Raw genomic sequence first — 19,563 nt, forward strand, 5'->3', positions numbered from 1 at the left:
AAAATTTGAGAAGATTAGACAAATTTTGACACATCCACAGCTAATTTATTAAACAAACGAATTAGGGGGCGCTGTAGAGTCTGCTAGCTATACATGAAAAAATTTTCAAAATATTTGTAAAGTGTTTTTAGGCCTTATGCAATCTGTCAATTTTCAAGAGGTTTTGAGCATTCCCGTAATGTCAAATATGCATTGAAACCTAGGTGGCGCTATAGAGCCAATGAAATACGTATACAAGAAATTTTAATTTCAGATGAAAGTACTGCTTAATTCAAGCAGGCCTGTAAATTTTCGAGAGTTTTCAACCTTTTTAACCTCCTCAAACACCTACTAACACCAGAATGTATTCACTTCCTGTTTTAATGGGGCATCTCAAGCAGTTCAACTGTCCGCCATTTCGTCCTCGTTTAAGATATCGACTATTCCTTCGCAATTTATCATCACGGATGGTAGTAGTTTTTTGCTGACAAATATCAAGAGTATTCAACAAATTCCCTAGGAGGAGTTCGACAAAGTATGCAAAAAATGTGTGTAAAATGCACATATGTCAAAATGGCCGACTTCCTGTTGGGCGGAGTCAATCATTCCAATACTAAAAACGTGTCTTATGATGTCTCTTGTGTTTTTACCAAGTTTCATGATTTTTCAATCGTCTGTTTTATGACCGTGTCATGGTTTCACTTTGGTCTAGTGTTGCGTCTCCATTAAATTAATTGTCCGCCATTACGTCATCGTTTCAGCTATCGACTATTCCTTCGCAATTTATCACCATGTATGTCTGGAGCCTATCCACACCAAATTTAGAGGTAATATGACAAAGACTCTAGGAGGAGTTTGAATGAGTTCGTGAAAAATGTGTAAAAATTCCACAAATTTCAAAATGGCCGACTTCCTGTTGGGCAGAGCTAGTACAAGCCAATGGGTAATATGTGCGGGATGATAGTTTCTATGTTGTTGCCAAAAATCGAGAATATTGGAGAAATTTTGAGACAGCTACAGCTAATTTAATGGCCTAAACAAAATAGGGGGCGCTGTAGAGTCCTCTAGCTACACATGAGAAAAACGACAAAATATTCCTAAATCATTTCAAAGACTTATTGAATCTGCCAATTATCAAGAGGCTGAGAGCTTTTCATAAATATGATATAAAATAGGTGGCGCTAGAGAGCTGATGAAAGACGAATTTACGAAATTCCAATTTACGGTCAAAGTATGGCCTAAGCCAAATAGCTCTGTAAAATTTTAGGAGTTTTCAAACATCCTAACCCCTCCGAAACCCAGCGGGAAACTTTTTATTTTGCAACTTCCTGTCAAAATGGCCGACTTCCTGTTAGGCGGAGTCAAATAAAACCTAGTGATTCTTGTTGTTTATGAGGAGGTCAATGAGCGTACCAAAGTTGGTGCACGTTGGACAAACTTCATCCCGGCCACTGCCGACGTTTGGGGGCGCTATAGAGCTCCTGAACAACGCCAAAGTCCAGCCTCTATGGAACTTTAAAATTTTCGCCGAGCTTGAGGTCTGTGCCAAAATGCATGAGTTTTCGAGTATCGGAAATGCCTCAAAAATGGACGCAAAGAGGCAGAATAATAATAATAATAAATATAGCCGCAAGCGGCGATTTACGGGGTTCGAGCGTTACAGGCAAAGAGACCCCTGGAGGCCAGTTAGGCTTAAAACATGTTGCCGGTTGACCGGCATCGCCAAACTGGATGAGGATGACCAGCATGACCGTGAAGACCAAGCTAGATTACCAGCATGACTAATCTGGATGACAAACTTGTTGACCATATTGACCAAGCTGGAGGACCATAATGACCAAACTGGATGACCAGCATGGCAAAGGTGGTTGGCCAGTATGACCAAGCTGGAAGACCACCATTACTATGAGGACAAAGCTGAATGACCAGCAGGACCATAATGACCAATGTGAATGGCCAGCATGACCAAGCTGGATGGCCAGCATAACCAAGCTGGGTGACCAGCGTGACCATAAAGACCATAATGGCAATGCTAGATGAGTGGTGTGAGTAAACTAGTTGAAAAGCATTGATAAATTGAGCTGTAGTGTTCATCAGGTTTTATGTGGTGTCTTACTGCACTCTAGTGCGCATTTGGTGAAACAAATTCAGTTCTTAAATTGAAAAAACACAAGGCATAAAAAGGGCATGTAAATAACCTGTATATAGTATATAAGTTTTGACCTGATTAACATTCCGCCTGTTAAAAGCTTGCTGGAATGTGATTGGCTAATAGTGACCACAAAAGTGTCCATATCAAATTTTCATTTGGTGTACCATTAGTGCATGGGCCATAGATGATAATTGGCTAGGATGACCTTGATAGCTTGTATGGTTCTAGAGAAACAGCTATCGAGCATTGGCCCCGCCCCCTGGGGGTGTATGTCTACTTAAACTGACAGGGTATCTGAGAATCATGTAATGATCAAAGGACTGAAGTGGTATTAGTGTCAGGTTAAGCATTCAAAAGTTATGTGTTAAAGACATTTTACTGCACCATGGTAGAACTCATTTGCATATGGCAGCCATATTGTTTATAAATGTAAAGATTTTTTTAATAATTATTGAGGAGTAAGCTCTGCTGAACTGTTTGACACCAAACATGTCATGATTGGTCAAGGATCCAAGGACAAGATCTCAAAAGTAGGTTTTGGATATTATGCAAATTTAAAAAAAAATTAAGTGTGTGGAGCATAAACAAGAATGACCCAGGCGGCTGACTAGCATGACCAAGAAGGATAAAGATCTTCAATTAAGCAAGACAAGCAAGATTAAATAAGTTCAGCAGAGCTTTTATTTAGAATAATTCAACTGTAACTGTTTCACCAAATGACCACCAGAGCGCAGCAAGAGACCACATATAACCTGCTGGAAATCTATCACTCTATAAGTAAGACAGAACATTCCCTATCAGTGTGTTTCTATTTATTAAAAAGAGAAGAAAAGTCCGATTGGGCTCCAAATTGGTATTCATGATCAAGTGGTCTGTATATATATGTTTGTAAATTTGTGTGTTGATAGGGTCAAAGGTTCCTGACTTCTGTCCATTTAGGCTTGAAAAAAGCGATAATACAGGCTTATGGCCGACAAAATGGCTGTTGCTCTTTGGCCATATTAGAGGCAAAAAATATCTGATTTGGCCCAAAATTTGCAATCAGGATCACAATATCAGTCTATATATGTATGTCAATTTCTGTGTCAATAGGGTCAAAGGTTCCTGACTTCTGTCCATTTAGATTTGAAAAAAGCGATAATACAGGCTTGAGGCCTACAAAATCGCTGTAGTTTTCCAGCCGTTGTAGAGGCAATACATGTCCGATTTGGCTGAAAATTTGCAATCAAGATCAGATTATCAGTCTATATATGTGTATAAATTTGTGTGTTGATAGGGTGAAAGGTTCCTGTCTTCTGTCCATTTAGGTTGGAAAATAGCGATAAATAGAATAAATTGAAAATAGTTATTTTTTCACTGTAGAGCCTACTGAAGACTTATTTGGCTCATACTTGGCACATGTACTTCAAATGTCATTGTTAATTAGTAGCTTCAACAGTTTTGGCATGTTTTAAACTTTGACAGAGTTTTGGCCAAATAACTCTGAAAAGGCTTTCACGTACATGTTTGATCAAGGTTTATGGGCCTCAAATAGTTAAAATGTCAAGATTTTTTTGATAATTATTTACCTACAGGGTCTCAAGATTGCATCAAGACCAAATTTGTTTTGATTGATTAAGGACTTAAAGACAAGTTCGAAAAGAGCAATTTTTACTCTTTTGGCCACTGATGAAAATCTTTGCATTTTTGGTAAACACATGTAATTACAAAGTTGTAAAGGCTACAGCAAAGTATACAACTAAAAAAGAATAACAAGCCTAGGCCACTTGTACCTTTAGATATAACTGATTTTCTGCTATAGCGCCCCCTTGAGGCCAATCAACGCCATATTTTAATGGATGATAGAAGGCCCTGAGATACATGTAGGGTATAAGTATCGTCCTGATTGGTCATTGTTTAGCCTGTCAAAAGCTTGCTGGAATCTGATTGGCTAATAACGATTGCAAAAATTTGCATATCAAATTTTCCTTCTGTAAAACATTAGGACATAGGCCATAGATGATACATGCCAAAGGAGAGCTTCATAGCTTGTACGGTTCCTGAGAAACAGATTTTTAGCTTTGGCTCCGCCCTCTGGGGGCGTATGTCTACACAGATTGACGGGCTACCTCAGAATCATGTTGGCATCAAAGTTGTAAAGTGGCATTAGTGTAGGTTTAAGCATTCAAAAGTTACAGCTGTTAGAGTAAATTTGGGTGTGCCACGGTAAGATTAATTTGCATATGGCGGCCATATTGTTTAAAAATTTCACAATTTTTTCGATAATTATTGAGGTTGGGACTCTGCTGAGTTGTTTGACACCAAAAATGTCAGGATTGGTCAATGAGTTTAGGACAAGTTCTCAAAAGTAGGTTTTGCATATTATGCTAAATAGCAAAAAATCTAAGTGGGCGGAGCTTAGTGGTTCTATTGACCTTTTTGATTTGCCATTAACCAAGGAATCATATAATGCAAGAATTTTTGATCTAGCTATCAAGGCGTGGGAGTTACGTGGCCAAACGCGTTGACCTTCGCCATAGCGCCCCCTTGAGGCCGATCGGGCTCATCTTTTGAATCTGAGTAGCGGTGAGAAGTACTACCATATGACCAAGTCTCAGCCCTGTAGGCCTTACGGTTTCTTCTGCCCAATCACTTCTATGGCAGAAAAAGAATAAGAATAATAATAATAATAATAATCAGAACAATTACAATAGGGTTTCTAGCACTACGTGCTCGAACCCCTAATAATAATAAACGGACCAAAAACAATAGGGCTTTGCACCTCCGGTGCAGGCTTCGCCTGCGCCTTCGGTGCTCGGGCCCTAATAATAAACGGACCAAAAACAATAGGGCTTTGCACCTCCGGTGCAGGCTTCGCCTGCGCCTTCGGTGCTCGGGCCCTAATTACTTTAGGTTTGTCATTACGCTTGCATCCAAAATGACTTATAATGTACTTTAATCATCAGAGGACATAGAATTCAGGGCAATATACTGTATATATATATATATATATATATATATATAAAATGTAGGCTGAGCCTAATGGAGGCCAAAGGGAAATAGTGGAATAGAGGACGAAAAAAGGAAATATGTACAGTATTTACTTGATATAAAAATAAATATATGCTGGAAAAACTCAGCTTTCATTCATTTAGGCTACTGGCTACTGTTTAATGACCATTATTAGGACTTTATCTCCCATTTCCGCTCTATTCCCAGCACAGCATTGTTCCAAAGTGGCCACAGAAAGGGGTGTATTTGCTGTGCAATACCTATTTACCACATACAGTACTCCTAATACTCCAATAGACGCTCTGAATCAGCTATAGAAGCGCGGCACACCCACTGTATCCACAGCTATCATGCGCTTTGATCTCAGCCCATAGCATATGTTCTTAACCCTCACTGTACAATAGTACTATAGAAAACTATTCTACTTTACTATTGAAGAGGCAGATCTGCGACCGTACCGACGTCTACAGAGCTTTTAGGATCTATAGTGGAACTGTATAGTATAGTAGATTAATACCCTCTATTCAAAACCATATATACTGTAGAAGTGACGCAGAATGCTAACAATAAGCAATATACAGCTCTGGGAAAAGAGCAATTCAGTTTCTGAATCAGTTTCTCTGATTTTGCTATTTATAGGTTTATATTTGAATTAAATGAACATTGTTGTTTTATTCTATAAACTACAGACAACATTTCTCCCAAATTCCAAATAAAAATACTGTCATTTAGAGCATTTATTTGCAGAAAATTAGAAATGGCTGAAATAAACAAAACAAAAACAAACTAATAATAATGCACTGCTTTCAGATCTCAAATAATGGGTACCACTTTAAAATAAGACTACCATTATAAAGAGGTTATGAATGGTTTATAAAGGAGATTATTAATGGTTATTAATTAGGCTGCACATACTTTACATCTCATTAATAAACAGTCAATAAATAAATAACAACATAGATAGAAATGGCAAGAGTGAGTTAAAAAATGTAAAAGTAGTGATTCTACACTCATTTCTACTGTCAAACCTCATATATTTCTAGATACTGATTTTACTTTGTGTTTTTCATCAATCAGCATTAAACTTGTTATATTTATATATTTGTAAGTATGTTTAACTATGTACTATAAATTAAATGACTAAGCAAGGACCACTGTTGCATTTTCAATTCATGTGTTTTAACTGCTTATTAATGGTTTTAAGGCATTTACTACCTAATCAACAATACTTAATAATCTATGAATGTATAAACCATTTATAAACCCTTTATAAGTGTAGTCTTATTTTAAAGTGGTACCAAATAATGCAAAGAAAACAAGGTCATATTCATAAAGTTTTAAGAGTTCAGAAATCAATATTTGATGAAATAACCCAGGTTTTTGATCACAGTTTTTTTTCATGCATTTTGGCATCATGTTCTCCTCCTCCACCAGTCTTACACACTGCTTTTGGATAACTTTATGCTGCTTTACTCCTTGTGCAATTCAATTAAAAATTAAGTAGTTCATCTTGGTTTGATGGTTTGATGGTTTTCAATTAGGTAAAATCAAAGAAACCCATCATTTTTAAGTGTTTTTTATATATTTTTTCATGTCGTACATGAGCTTTTGATTGGAGAACAAGAATAAACAACAGAAAATAGGGTAAAGAAAAAGAGAGCAACGTTCCTCTGATGGAGAAAAGGGGTCAGGCCATACACAGCCCTGAATGTGTCCTTGTTAGTGGAGCACTGGAGGAGATTTCTATATATAATGATGAGCAAAAACAAAGCTATGGGATTAAGTGTGGTTAACAAACAATGCAAAAAGGCCCTCAAAAACACAATGCATGCTCTGTGTGTGTGAAGGATTGTTGTTCTGCTTTTGTAGTGTGTTTGCTGTGTTGTTTTGTTCTTGTGCTGTTGTGCTGTTTATGTACATACAAAAATCTTGTCTAAAAAACATTTTAATTCAAATCGTAGAGGTGTAATTTAGATTGGGTTAAAATAATACAATGAATGGAGCAACTGAAACAATCCAAAATCAAATATAAAATAATTATACATGGTTTTATGCTTAAAACTTATTATATTAATGTGTGAATTGATGATGCAAAGGGATGATGCTTAGTCGTTACATTTTCTACAGTAAAATACTGTTTAAAGCATGCATGAACATTTTTTTAATCCATTGTCATTGTTTGATTTTAACTCTTTTGTCTTTAGCTCATCTTCTTAAAAAAAAAAAATGCGGTTTGTTACATTTTAGTGTAAATCAATCCAAAATATTTCAAGAACTTAAGATCTTCAAGTATAGTCACCACAACAGAACATCAAAAATGTTGAAACTGGCACTCATCAGGGCCGCCCCTTGATTCCTTATGTGTTCCTTCATAGTCTAATAGATCACTTCACTATTTATTTACTATATAGGAGCCTCATGTTGGTTGTGGGGGTTATGTTTGTGTTTAATGTAATATACTTATTGAGATAAATGTATTTTAGTTATATTGGTTACACTGGTGGAGCGTTATTCACCTTCTTGGTGTTGGATTAGAAGGTGGATAAGGGTCTCCATCAATGAACCAATGCTCATTTGGCAGCCTTTCACGCTGCCAAATCTCATCTCCTGTTTCTTAATAAAGTTCAGTTAGTGAGACAGTGTCAAGAATACTTTAAAATAAACTCTGGGGAGTACGTTTTAAGCAGCACTATCTACATTTCCAGTCATTTTAACACTAGTGAGTGTTGTTTAAACCCTTAAAATACAGATTTAGGTGATACAAGCCCCTTTTTTATGCAGTAAAATAACTTAATCATTTACATTCTTGAAATCTCCTACAGGACACTTGGAAAAGCTACCTGTTTTCTCTCTGCTCCACTCAGGAATCAACCCAAATTCTGCAGGTTTGAAACTAAAGATGTAAAAACTAGACAAAGATAACGAAACTAAAGGTTTGGAGGAGTTGAACTGTTTTATTTCTATTCAGGAAAATATTGATTTTAAAATTAAGTTTGGGAAGGAGCCAATTTTATGATTTTATTCATTAAATTATGTAATCAGTAGATTTACTTTTTTTTATATTTTCTATTACAATTACAGGCAGAAATGTCAGGCAGAAAATTGACAAAAATCCTGGCCTGCTAAGGGATTAACTTGTGGGCTAAAATTAGTTTTACACTGATGACCGATGGTTTTTACTGTGTAGATGTTTTTTTTTATTCTCTCAGCTGCATAAGAAAATGAGAATATTTATTTAGAAATCTGAGCTGATTTAAGACTTGGCTAAATGAGCAAACTCTACAATAATCCATGAGCAGTGAGTGATTGGAGCACTGCGGTGGAGGTCTTCACTACTGTGGGGGTCTGACCTTCTGATGGTTAGGAGTTAAATGGGATGTGAGCTACAGAATGCGTGGATTTAGACGATTGGAGCACAGCCATTGGATGAGCAGTGACTCTGTCAGAGACGGGGAAAACAATAGGGGGTGAATAGGAGCGCTTCCCATCACTCACATCATCATCATCATCATCATCATCATCATTATTATCATTAACGCTGTCATCCATTATTATGAGCTTTCTTTTTTAAAGGGGTCGCTTTAGAGTTACCTTCACTCCTATTACTCTATTACAAGACTTCTCTCTCTCTCTCTCTCTCTTTCTTTCTTTCTCTCTCTTTTTTCTCTCTGTAGTTCTCCTCTTGATTAACATTTTCTGCTAGGCTTCACACCAAAGGGCCCAACCTGTGCGCCGTGAAGCTCTGGGTGGGAAAGAAAGCCGCCGGCCGCTGGAGTGGAATCAGATAAGGCTATCAGGCAGGAGGATTTAGGCTTACGCCTTTGTGCCCCCCCACAACCCGCTTGTGCTTCCTCCCTCAATCTCGCACTTCACTGCTTCTATTGTTCCCCTGATTCCCTGACAGAAAGCCCCCCCCCCCCCAACACACACACACACATACACACACACACACACACACACATACACACAGACGCACACGTACACAGCCTGGTGGCCGGCCAGCCCTGAGACAAGAGACAAGCTTATTATGGAAACTGGAAGAACTGAAGAACTACAGACAGACAGATAGACAGACAGCCACAAGAGTGTGGAGACGGACAGACAAACAGACAGGCACAAGAGTGTGGAGACAGACAGACAGACAGACACTGAGGCACTGTTGACTGTTTCTTATCTGACACATCAAACACAGATCAAAAACTAGCTCTTCCTTTTCTGGAGCTGGTCCTGATGAGAGCCAGTTCCATCATTTCAACATTTTTGATGGGCTTTTTCGTTGAGTAGTTCTATAACATTACTCAAATATTACTCATCACTGTATACCAACCAACGAGGGATGCAGAGCAAACACTAAGGCAAAGTTTCAGAAGCAGACATGACTCTTGGTCTTTCTTTCTTCAGCCTGTCCTGATGAGTGCCAGTTTCATCATAACTTTTTTGATGGTTTTTGTGTCTGCACTGCCATAATATGGATTCGATTTTTATTTAGATAGGGCTATTCACTGTATACCAACACATCAAATACAGAGCAAGCAAAGGTGCAATGTTTGGTCCTGATGGGTGCCAGTTCTATCATAATGTTATGATCGATTCTTGATCATTCTTGATTTTTTTTTTTAGATTGACTAACCTTCACTTCTTTAGTTGAGTAGTTCTTGCATTTACATGTATTAGAACATTACTCAAATAGGACTTTTCACATCAAATACAGAGCAAGCAAAGGTGCAATGTTTGGTCCTGATGGGTGCCAGTTCCGTCATCCTTTTTTGACCCTCTCTGTGGCTGCATGTTATGATTAATTCATGATAAGTTATTGATTTTTTTCAGATTGACTAACCTTCACTTCTTTAGTTGAGTAGTCCTTGCATTTATATGGATTAGAACATTACTCAAATAGTAGACATCAACACATCAAATACAGAGCAAACACTAAGGCAAAGATACAGAATATAAAGAAAATACATGAATCTCGTCCAAAAATCTCGTCCTTTAGCTTTTTATTTATGAGTAAATAATCAATATTTAGACCAATATCACTGAATATATTTTAGATTTCGGTTTTAAACCACCAAGATCCACCAAGACAAACTGGAAGCACTCAATTGCCACTCTCCGCGGTGCTCTCCAGGCCCTGTGCAGGACTCCAGGCATCAAGACGCCTGCATCCAGATGCCGCCTGTAGAGGAAGGCCTGGGGGCAGCAGCAGTAGCAGCAGTAGCAGCAGGAATAGTAGAAACAGCGTCCAGACGCTTTTTGGGGATCAGGGCCGGGGCTGGTTTGGGCTGATAAAGAGCGAAAAAAGAAGAAAGGAGCAAGAAAGAAAATAGAGAGTGGTCTCCATTCCCTCCTTTCTAACAGCTGACTCCCAATACAGATCAGTGCAATGACCCGAAAACACATCCCTGCCTTTCTCCTCCTCCCTTCTCTCGCCCCGTGTGTGTGTGCTCATGTGTGTGTGTATTATATGCGTCTGCCAGAACAGATTTGAAGCTAAATCCAGCCCCAGCTCTGGGACCGTCCACACGACTCCAGGTCCGGCGCTCTGAGCCCCGCCGCAGCTATTTGCAAACAGATGCGCGTCTCCCGGCCGAGAGGGTTTTTTGATCAATCAAGCTTTAACAAGTCAAGTTGACTAGATGCGAATGTAGCGCTTTGCATGTGAAAGAGGGGAGCCGGAGGAGAAGGCCCCAGTTTGATTAAGAGTAAGCAGATAAATGGAAGATTGAATCGGCCCCCTGCGATCAGGGAGCAGCCCAGCTTTAAATCCACACTGATAGCAACTCTGTCCACCCTATTCTTCTGCTTCCCCTGATGAATGGACTCATTATTCAGTGGATTCCCTCTCTCTCTCTTTCTCTCTCTCTTTCTGTTTTCTCTCTCTCTCCCTCTCGCACGCTCTCTCCGTCTCTCTCATCTCCTCAACTGGAGTGGCAGCAGCTTAAACCTGGTCCCCCTCCTTCACTTCAGTTCAGTTCCCTCTTCCTCTCATCCTCTTTCTCTCTCTCTCTCTCCCTTCCTCTTCTTTCCTCCTCCGCGGCTAAACTATTCATGGCCGCCATCTGTGTACTCTCACCATCATCAGGCTTGACCTGTACTTTTGAAGGCAGCTCCCCAGCCACCACCCCGGCGTTGACTTCTTTCCTCAGCCTCCCGGGTTTAATCTGCTGATATCTGAATCTGATCTCATTGTAATTCATTGGGCGCACGATGCTCTGAGACGGTTTTCTTCCAGCTCAGTACATCACAGATTTGATCCCATTTGTTTCCATCTGAGTTACTCAACTCACAAAACAAAAGAAAAAACAAAACAAAAAACACAATCTCTCCCTTTATTTCTCTCTCGCTTTCTTGACCTTTTTTTTGCTTTCTGCTTTTCTCTCTAGGTCCTGATGAGTGCCAGTTCCATCATAACGTTTTTGATGGTCTTTGATGATACTTTCTTAAGTAGTTCCTGAAAAGTTTCACATTGACTGACCTTCATTTCTTACAGTAATTTTATTTTTTTTAGTAAGTACATATTCTAATGTGTTATATAACATGGTATCTAAAAGAGAAAATACTAGTTAAACTTTTTGATAAGTTCTTAAATTGTTTTGCATTGACTGACCTTCATTTTTCATAAAGTATTTTTTATTTTCTACTCTTTAGTTAAGTAGTTCTTGCCATAATATTGATTAGAACATTACTCAAATAGGGCTATTCACTTCGAATACAGAGCAAACACTAATGCAAAGGTAAAGAAATTAAAGAAAAGGTAACTCTTGCTCTTCCAACACATCAAATACAGAGAAAATACCAGTAAAAGTGCAAAAACAGAGGTAACTCTTGCTCTTCCTTTCCTGGGCCGGTCCTGATGACTGCCAGTTCCATCATAACATTTTTGATGGTCTTTCTGTCTGTACTTAAGGATACTTTCTTAATAAGTTCTTGACATGTTTTGCATTCATTTCTTTAAGTCATTTTTTCTTTAATACTCTTAAGTTGAGTAGTTCTTGCCATCATTTGTATTAGAACATAACTTAGATATGGCTTTTCATTGTTTACCAACACATCAAATACAGAGAAAATACGAGTAAAAGTACAAAAACAGAGGTAACTCTTGCTAATCCTTCCCTGGGCCGGTCCTGATGACTGCCAGTTCCATCATGACGTTTTTGATGGTTTTTGTGTCTACTATCATATCTTAATAAGATCCTGACATGTTTTACATTGAATGACCTTCACTTCGTAAAGTCATTTTTTCTTTAATACTCTTTAGTTGAGTAGTTCTTTCCTTACTTAGATATGGCTGTTCACTGTATATCAGCACATCAAATACAGAGAAAACACTAAGGCAAAAGTACCGAATAAAACCCCTCTTCCAGGGCATGCACAAAAAGGTGTTAAAGCAGTAAAGTGCCACATGAGCTCAGTGAGCATGATTGCTTGCTTGAGCTCCTCTGTATGGAGCTGCTGCCTCTCATTGTGCCGCTGCACAGAGAGAAAGAGAGAGATAGAGAGATAGAGAGAGAGTGAGAAAAAGAGAGAGAGAAAGAGAGAGAGAGAGAGAGGGTGGGTGGTTGGGGTTGTGATGTTTGGTTACAAATTGCACTTCTTAAAACTGTAAAGTAATGTGCACAATTTATTATTCATGCACAGTTTATTATGTTCATTAATAAGTACATATTCTAATGTGTTATATAACATGGTATCTAAAATGCATGCAGTATTGGTGTGTAGATATACTATTACAATTGAGTATTGCTGATGTCCAATGAAATTATGTAGATCTCAATTTTGTAAACTACAGACAACATTTCTCCTAAATTCCACACAAAATATTGCAATTTAGAGCTTTCAGACCTCAAATAATGCAAAGAAAACAAGTTCATATTCATAAAGTTTTAAGAGTTTAGGTTTTTAATCACAGGTTTTTTTTTTTCATGCATCTTGGCATCATGTTCTCCTCCTCCACCAGTCTTACACACTGCTTTTGGATAACTTTATGCTGCTTTACTCCTGGTGCAAAAATACATCTATCTTCCTCTTAATTATATATTCTAGAGGTTTTCAATTTGATAAAGTCAAAGAAACTCATCGTTTTTAAGTGTTTTTTAAGAGCTGTATATCTATAAAAGCAGACGTTGTTGTATCAGAATTTGAGGGGGGTGATATCTGGCGATATCTTGGAGTGAACCGTGCTGTTGGACGGCGGCGGGCACGTGGCTCCACCCCTTCACTTTCCCTGAAAAGGAGGGAGAAAACAAACAAAGACACACGCAGGCGCCACACACACACACACACACACACACCTCCTGCTGGCTGCGTGCCACACACACACACACACACACATATGCAAGCACAAGGGCCACAATCCCTCACAAACCGCTACACTCCGATCCCCACTGATAACTCCACAAAAGGCTGAATCATTTGTGCTAACTGATCTCCTGCGATAACCTCACAAAGCCCAAATCATCTGCCTTTATTGCCGCGGCTCCCCTTGACATTGTGCCATTAATAAGGCCATTGAGGGGCGGACTGCTCTGTTTGGATGCTGTATAATGGAGTCTTTGACAGATTCTCTTGGCTCTCTGCGGCCGGGCACTCTGAATACAGCGTGCATATTCCATGCCTGACGCTCGTCAATAGCCGGGCTTGTTTGTTTTCCGAGTCATTCTGATCTGATGGTAAATACACACTGCTATTCCACCCCCCCCCCACCTCAAGACTCTGCAAACAGAGCTTACATAAAAGCACTGTACCCTAACACACACACACATACACGTACACATACACACACACACTCACACACACTCTCTATTAAGTGACTTCTCTCTGCCCTTTTTTTCAGCACGGCAAACTTTTCAGCCATCCATTCATCAGTGAAACAACAACAGCCCGAGCATAAGAGCCGCATACGGCCTGCTGCCCACAGAGCTCTGACTCAGACACACCGGGACTGAGTATAATAAGTACTTAAAAATTATGAGTTTCTTTGATTTTACCAAATTGAAAACCTCTGGAATATAATAAAAATGAAGATGGATGATCACATGCATAAAATTGCTTGAAACTTCACACCAGGAGTAAAGCAGCATAAAGTTATCCAAAAGCAGTGTGTAAGACTGGTGGAGGAGGAGAACATGATGCCAACTGACTCTATGAATATGAACTTGTTTTCTTTGCATTATTTGAGGTCTGAAAGTTCTGCATCTTTTAGTTTTTTTGTTATTTCAGCCATTTCTCATTTTCTGTAAATAAATGCTCTAAATGAGAATATTTTTATTTGGAATTTGGGAGAAATGTTGTCTGTAGTTTATAGAATAAAACAACAATGTACATGTTACTTAATCATATACCTATAAATAGCAAAATCAGAAAAACTGATTCAGAAACTGAAGTGCTCTCGTAATGTTTTCCATAGTTGTAAATATTTAATGATGCTATATAGCAACGATGTCAAATGTATTCGCATTCATTACTCATTATATTGTATAGGTAGAATAAAGTATAGATATTAAGGTTTAATTAATAATATACAGTACTTCTGTAGAAATTGAAGCATCAACTCAAGCTTTTTACTGCTTAAGTTAAAGTATAGTAAAAGTACTGGATTCAAAACTCTGTAAAGTATTAAAGTAAAAGTAATGAAAGGGGAAATGCAAAGGGTGTCACGCCTGGTGCTGTTAGCTCCTCTGTCCCTTCCACACCCAGCTCTAACGGAGGTTCTCAGGTCAACAACTACAATACCCAGAATGCACCACCCGCTGACATCACGCACTCACCTGATCACGTGACACCTCACCTGCTTCCTCCAGGAAGTCCTGAATACTGATTACTGGCACTATAAAAGTGCACGCCACACAAACACCCACGCCGCGTATTGTAGGTTCTCCTCATTACAAAGCGTTACTTTATCTCTTGTCTCAGTTTATCTTGTGTATGACCTTGCTTTTGTTTTCTCGACGCCGATTATTGCCTTTGCCTCTGATACTGGATTACTTGTGTATTACCTGGACTGTGTTTTCACTACTGCCTCTTGGATTACCTCTGACATTGGATCTCTCGTGTATGAACTCTGGACTGTCTCTCGTTTATGGTATGGTTTTGTCTACATTGCTCTGGTTTCTGGTGATTAACTGTTTTCTGTATCAACCACGTATTACATCTGTTTATTTTTATAATAAACATATATTTTTATCAGTATCTGCACGTGTCTGCAATTCTGTGCTCATCATGACAAAGGGGTTTCTATTCTAGTAATGTTACTTTTTTTAGTAATGAATAATCTAACTAATTACTCTGAATGTTACTACAACGCAATAGTTACTTTTACTGGTAACTAGTTACTTTTATAGTGGAGTAACTCAGTTACTTTTTTGGAGAAGTAACTAGTAACTATAACTAATTACTTTTTCAAAGTAACGTACCCAACACTGATAATAATAATGTATATTAAAACTAATGTTAATGTTGATAAATATAATTTGGGGAGCACTTAATAAAAAAAAAAAATATATATATATATATATATATTTGTTAGGTAAAGTGTATGTATAAAAACAAACACTCAAATCACTGTGTGTGTTTGTGTGTGCTTGTTGTAAGTTCCTCTCTCTTTCTGTGTTTGTGAGTGTGTGTGTGTGTGTGTGTGTGTGTCAGGGCGGGGCAGTCTCCAAACCGCCAGGTGTTCCCTATCAACGCCGACATTCATCAGAGACCTGCGGCCTTTTTGAGTCATCTCACAGGAAGCGCAGGTACACACTCTCACTATGAGCCACACTATACCTGAAACCACACACACACACACACACACACACACACACACACACCAGTCCTCCTTTTGCACAGGCATTAAGGCAATTGTTAAGGACCTACTGCAGGTAGGGGCCACCGAGGGACGCGCGATTGTTAAAGGAGAGAGAGGGAACAAGGCGAGAGCAGAGCGAAGGCCGCGCACTGAAGAGTGAATAACCCTTTTTATTTCTGCATCACATTTTTTTTTCACTCACTATTGAAAGAGCGGATGCCAATTAAGTCCAATTAGGGCCTTTCAGAGCCTAATGAGGAGGCACGCTTGTAGTGTGTCTGAGAGGCATGACAAATGCGATGCAGAGGACATGCAGAGGTTTACACACACACACAATACATGCGCAATACATGTGCAATATATGCATTTAATAATGCTTTATAATAAAGTCCATGTGTTCTTATAGAGTAAGAATGGTAAAACACTGTACATTACATAATACAGCCCAAATCCTGTTGTTACTGAGTAACTACTGTGTACTTACTATTATAAAGGAATAACAGTACAATTCAGATGTGGGCTTATTTATTGTTAAGTCATTTTTAAAACAAAGGTGTTATAAAAAAACAACTCTTAAAAAGCAAGTCAAAGTCCGGAAAAGGACTGAAGATGGGAGCCCATCCACCATTAACCATTAATATAAAACCTTATGGTTTCTGTCTATTAATAAAAACACTTTCTTTAAAATCTCAGCTTTCCTGATTGTGTTATCGAAGATATAAAAGTATTATTGTATTTTAGCCTTGACATCACAAACTATATGTTTTTTTTCCTACTTCCAAAAGCAGTGTGTAAGACTGGTGGAAGAGAACATGATGCCAAGATGCATGAAAAAAAAACTGTGATTAAAAACCAGGGTTATTCCACCAAATATTGATTTCTTTGCATTATTTGAGGTCTAAAAGCTCTGCAGTTTTTTTTTTCAGTCATTTCTCATTTTCTGCAAATAAATGCTGTAAATGACAATATTTATATTTGGAATTTGGAAGAAATGTTGTCCGTAGGTTATAGATATATTTTACTCAAACATATAACTTTAAATAGCAAAACCAAAGAAACTGATTTAGAAACTGAGGTGCTCTCTTAATCTTAATAATTCTTAATCTTGTGTTCTTTATTTGTACCTATATTAAATTATGAGTATATACTGTATTAAGTATTAAGTATATACTGATTTATAGAAAACAGTTACACCATAAGTGTTGGGAAAGGACAAGATAAGTATCAGAAAGTTACCTAGTTGTTACACTCTTACAGAACAGAATAGAATAGAATAGAATAGAATAGAATAGAATGCTATACAGGAAATGAGAAAATAACAAAAATTGACAGTTTCTGATTGGACAGTAGACTCAGACTTGGTTTCAGCTGGAAAGGAACAGGAATCAGCCCCTCACTCACACAATGGAGGGCATGACACATCCCTGCATTCATTCACATAAAGGGATAAAAAAAAAAAAATCTAATCACTAACTACACCCCCCCCCCTCACACACACACCAACACACACCGACACACAAAGCCTGCCACTCCTCTCCGTTGTGTGAGTGACAGCTGCATGCTTCCGCCTCTCTCTCTCAGTTGATTAGGGGCTGAAGAGAACCTGTCCAATCAGGCCTTTTCACCGTGACCCAACGTTCACACAAGAACTGCACAGCCTCGTGACCCCTCGCAACCTCCGCCCCGCCCCTTCACCTTGACCTTCACTAAACATCCCTGCCGTCTCTCTCCGTCTCTCACTCTGTGTCCAATCACAAAACAGGGGCCACCGCTAACCAATTAGACCCTCGACAGAAAAAAAACATGAGGAGGACGCCACTCCAGAGCACAGCTAATTAAAAAATCAAGTGCAAAGCTTCAGGACAAAAGATAAACAATGCTGGAGAAGAGCATGACGTGTGCACGTGTGTGTTTTTCTTACTACGTTAAGTTTATTTAAGTAGGAATGCTGGTTATTACATTACATTACATTACATTACATTACATTTGGCAGACGCTTTTGTCCAAAGCGACTTACAATAGTCAAGTACAATGTAAAATAAGTTTAAAGGTAAAACATCTTTGGATAGGGATAAAAGGAGGTCAAAGGGGAATAATAGGATAGAGGAGTGAAGGAGGGGAAGAAGGAAATGAGGTTAGGAGTAGTTAGTGTGTTAGAGGTGTTAAGAGAGTAAGTGCTCTTTGAAGAGCTCTGTCTTCAGGAGTTTCTTAAAGATAGCGAGAGATTCTCCTGATCTGGTAGTGGAAGGTAGTTTGTTCCACCATTGGGGAACTCTGTATGAGAACAGTCTGGATTGCTTTGTGTGAGTGTTTGGCAAAGCGAGGCGACGTTCACTGGAGGAGCGCAGCGGCCGGGAGGTAGCGTAAGCCTTCAGGAGCGAGTGCAGAAGGAGCCTGTTCTGACATCACCTTGTAGGCGATTGTAAGAGCTTTGAATTTGATGCGAGCATCAACTGGTAGCCAGTGGAGCTCAATGAGCAGCGGGGTGACATGTGCCCGTTTTGGTTGGTTGAAGACCAGACGTGCTGCTGCGTTCTGGATCATCTGTAGTGGTTTTACTACACAGGCCGGGAGGCCAGTTAGCAGGGCATTGCAGTAGTCGAGGCGTGAGATGACGACCGCTTGCACCAGGAGTTGGGTGGCCTGTTGCGTCAAGAACGGTCTAATTTTTCGGATGTTATAGAGCGCAAAGCGGCAGGACCGAGCAACCGAGGCCACATGGTGCGTGAAGGAGAGTTGGTCATCAACCAGAACACCCAGGTTCCTAGCAACCTTTGTCGGTGAGAGAGAGAGAGAGTCGATACTTATAGAGAAGTTGTGTTGAAAAGATGGTTTTGCTGGTATAACCAGAAGTTCAGTCTTTGAGAGATTTAATTGAAGGTGATGCTCCTTCATCCATGAGGATATGTCAGAGAGACACGACGATATCCGTGCAGAGATTGAGTGATCTTCAGGTGAGAACGACAGGTATAGCTGGGTGTCATCAGCAAAGCAATGGTAGGAAAATCCGTGTGAGCGGACAACCTGACCAAGAGAGGTGGTGTATATGGAGAAGAGAAGGGGTCCCAGTACCGAACCTTGGGGAACTCCAGTGGATAAGGAGCGGGCTGATGACAGCTGTCCTTGCCACGACACCTTGAACGAGCGTTATCTATACCTTATTGGAGTAACTATTTTACATTGTCAGACAATTATCTGAACTTTCTACTCCTTACATTTTGTTAAAAATAGCCTCGATACTCCTATTTCATTTCATCTTCATAATGTTCAATAAAACCCCTATTCAAATAAATCTCTCCATCCAGATAGAGTGAATCTGATTGTGATTGGATGTAGAGAAGCATAAACATATAGCATTCTGACTGCCTATTGGTTTATACTGTGATATATCCATAGTGCACTACAGGACCCTGTGGGAATGGCCTAAACTGCTTTGTCCTCAATGGCTTTATTAAGGATTATTTTTTCCCCTTACATTACTTTTACTTTAATACTTTAAGTAGATTTGAATCCAGTACTTTTACACGTTTGCTTAAGGAGTAAAAAGCTTGAGTTGGTACTTCACCTTCTACAGAAGTATTTTACTAAACTTTAGTATCTATACTTCTACCTACAGAGTAATGAATGGAGATATTTTTCACACCTTTGC

The 19,563-nt window shown here is 39.0% G+C and overlaps 1 protein-coding gene across 1 annotated transcript in view; it reads right to left on the minus strand.

Annotated features, from left to right (window-relative positions):
- The window catches only part of LOC103026764 (mucin-12), a 103,639-nt gene that overhangs the window by 17,994 nt on the left and 66,082 nt on the right, over positions 1-19,563 (minus strand). The gene's annotated exons all lie outside the window — the stretch shown is intronic.

The sequence above is a fragment of the Astyanax mexicanus genome, chromosome 2 (genome assembly GCF_023375975.1).
Source record: "Astyanax mexicanus isolate ESR-SI-001 chromosome 2, AstMex3_surface, whole genome shotgun sequence".
NCBI lineage: Eukaryota > Metazoa > Chordata > Actinopteri > Characiformes > Acestrorhamphidae > Astyanax > Astyanax mexicanus.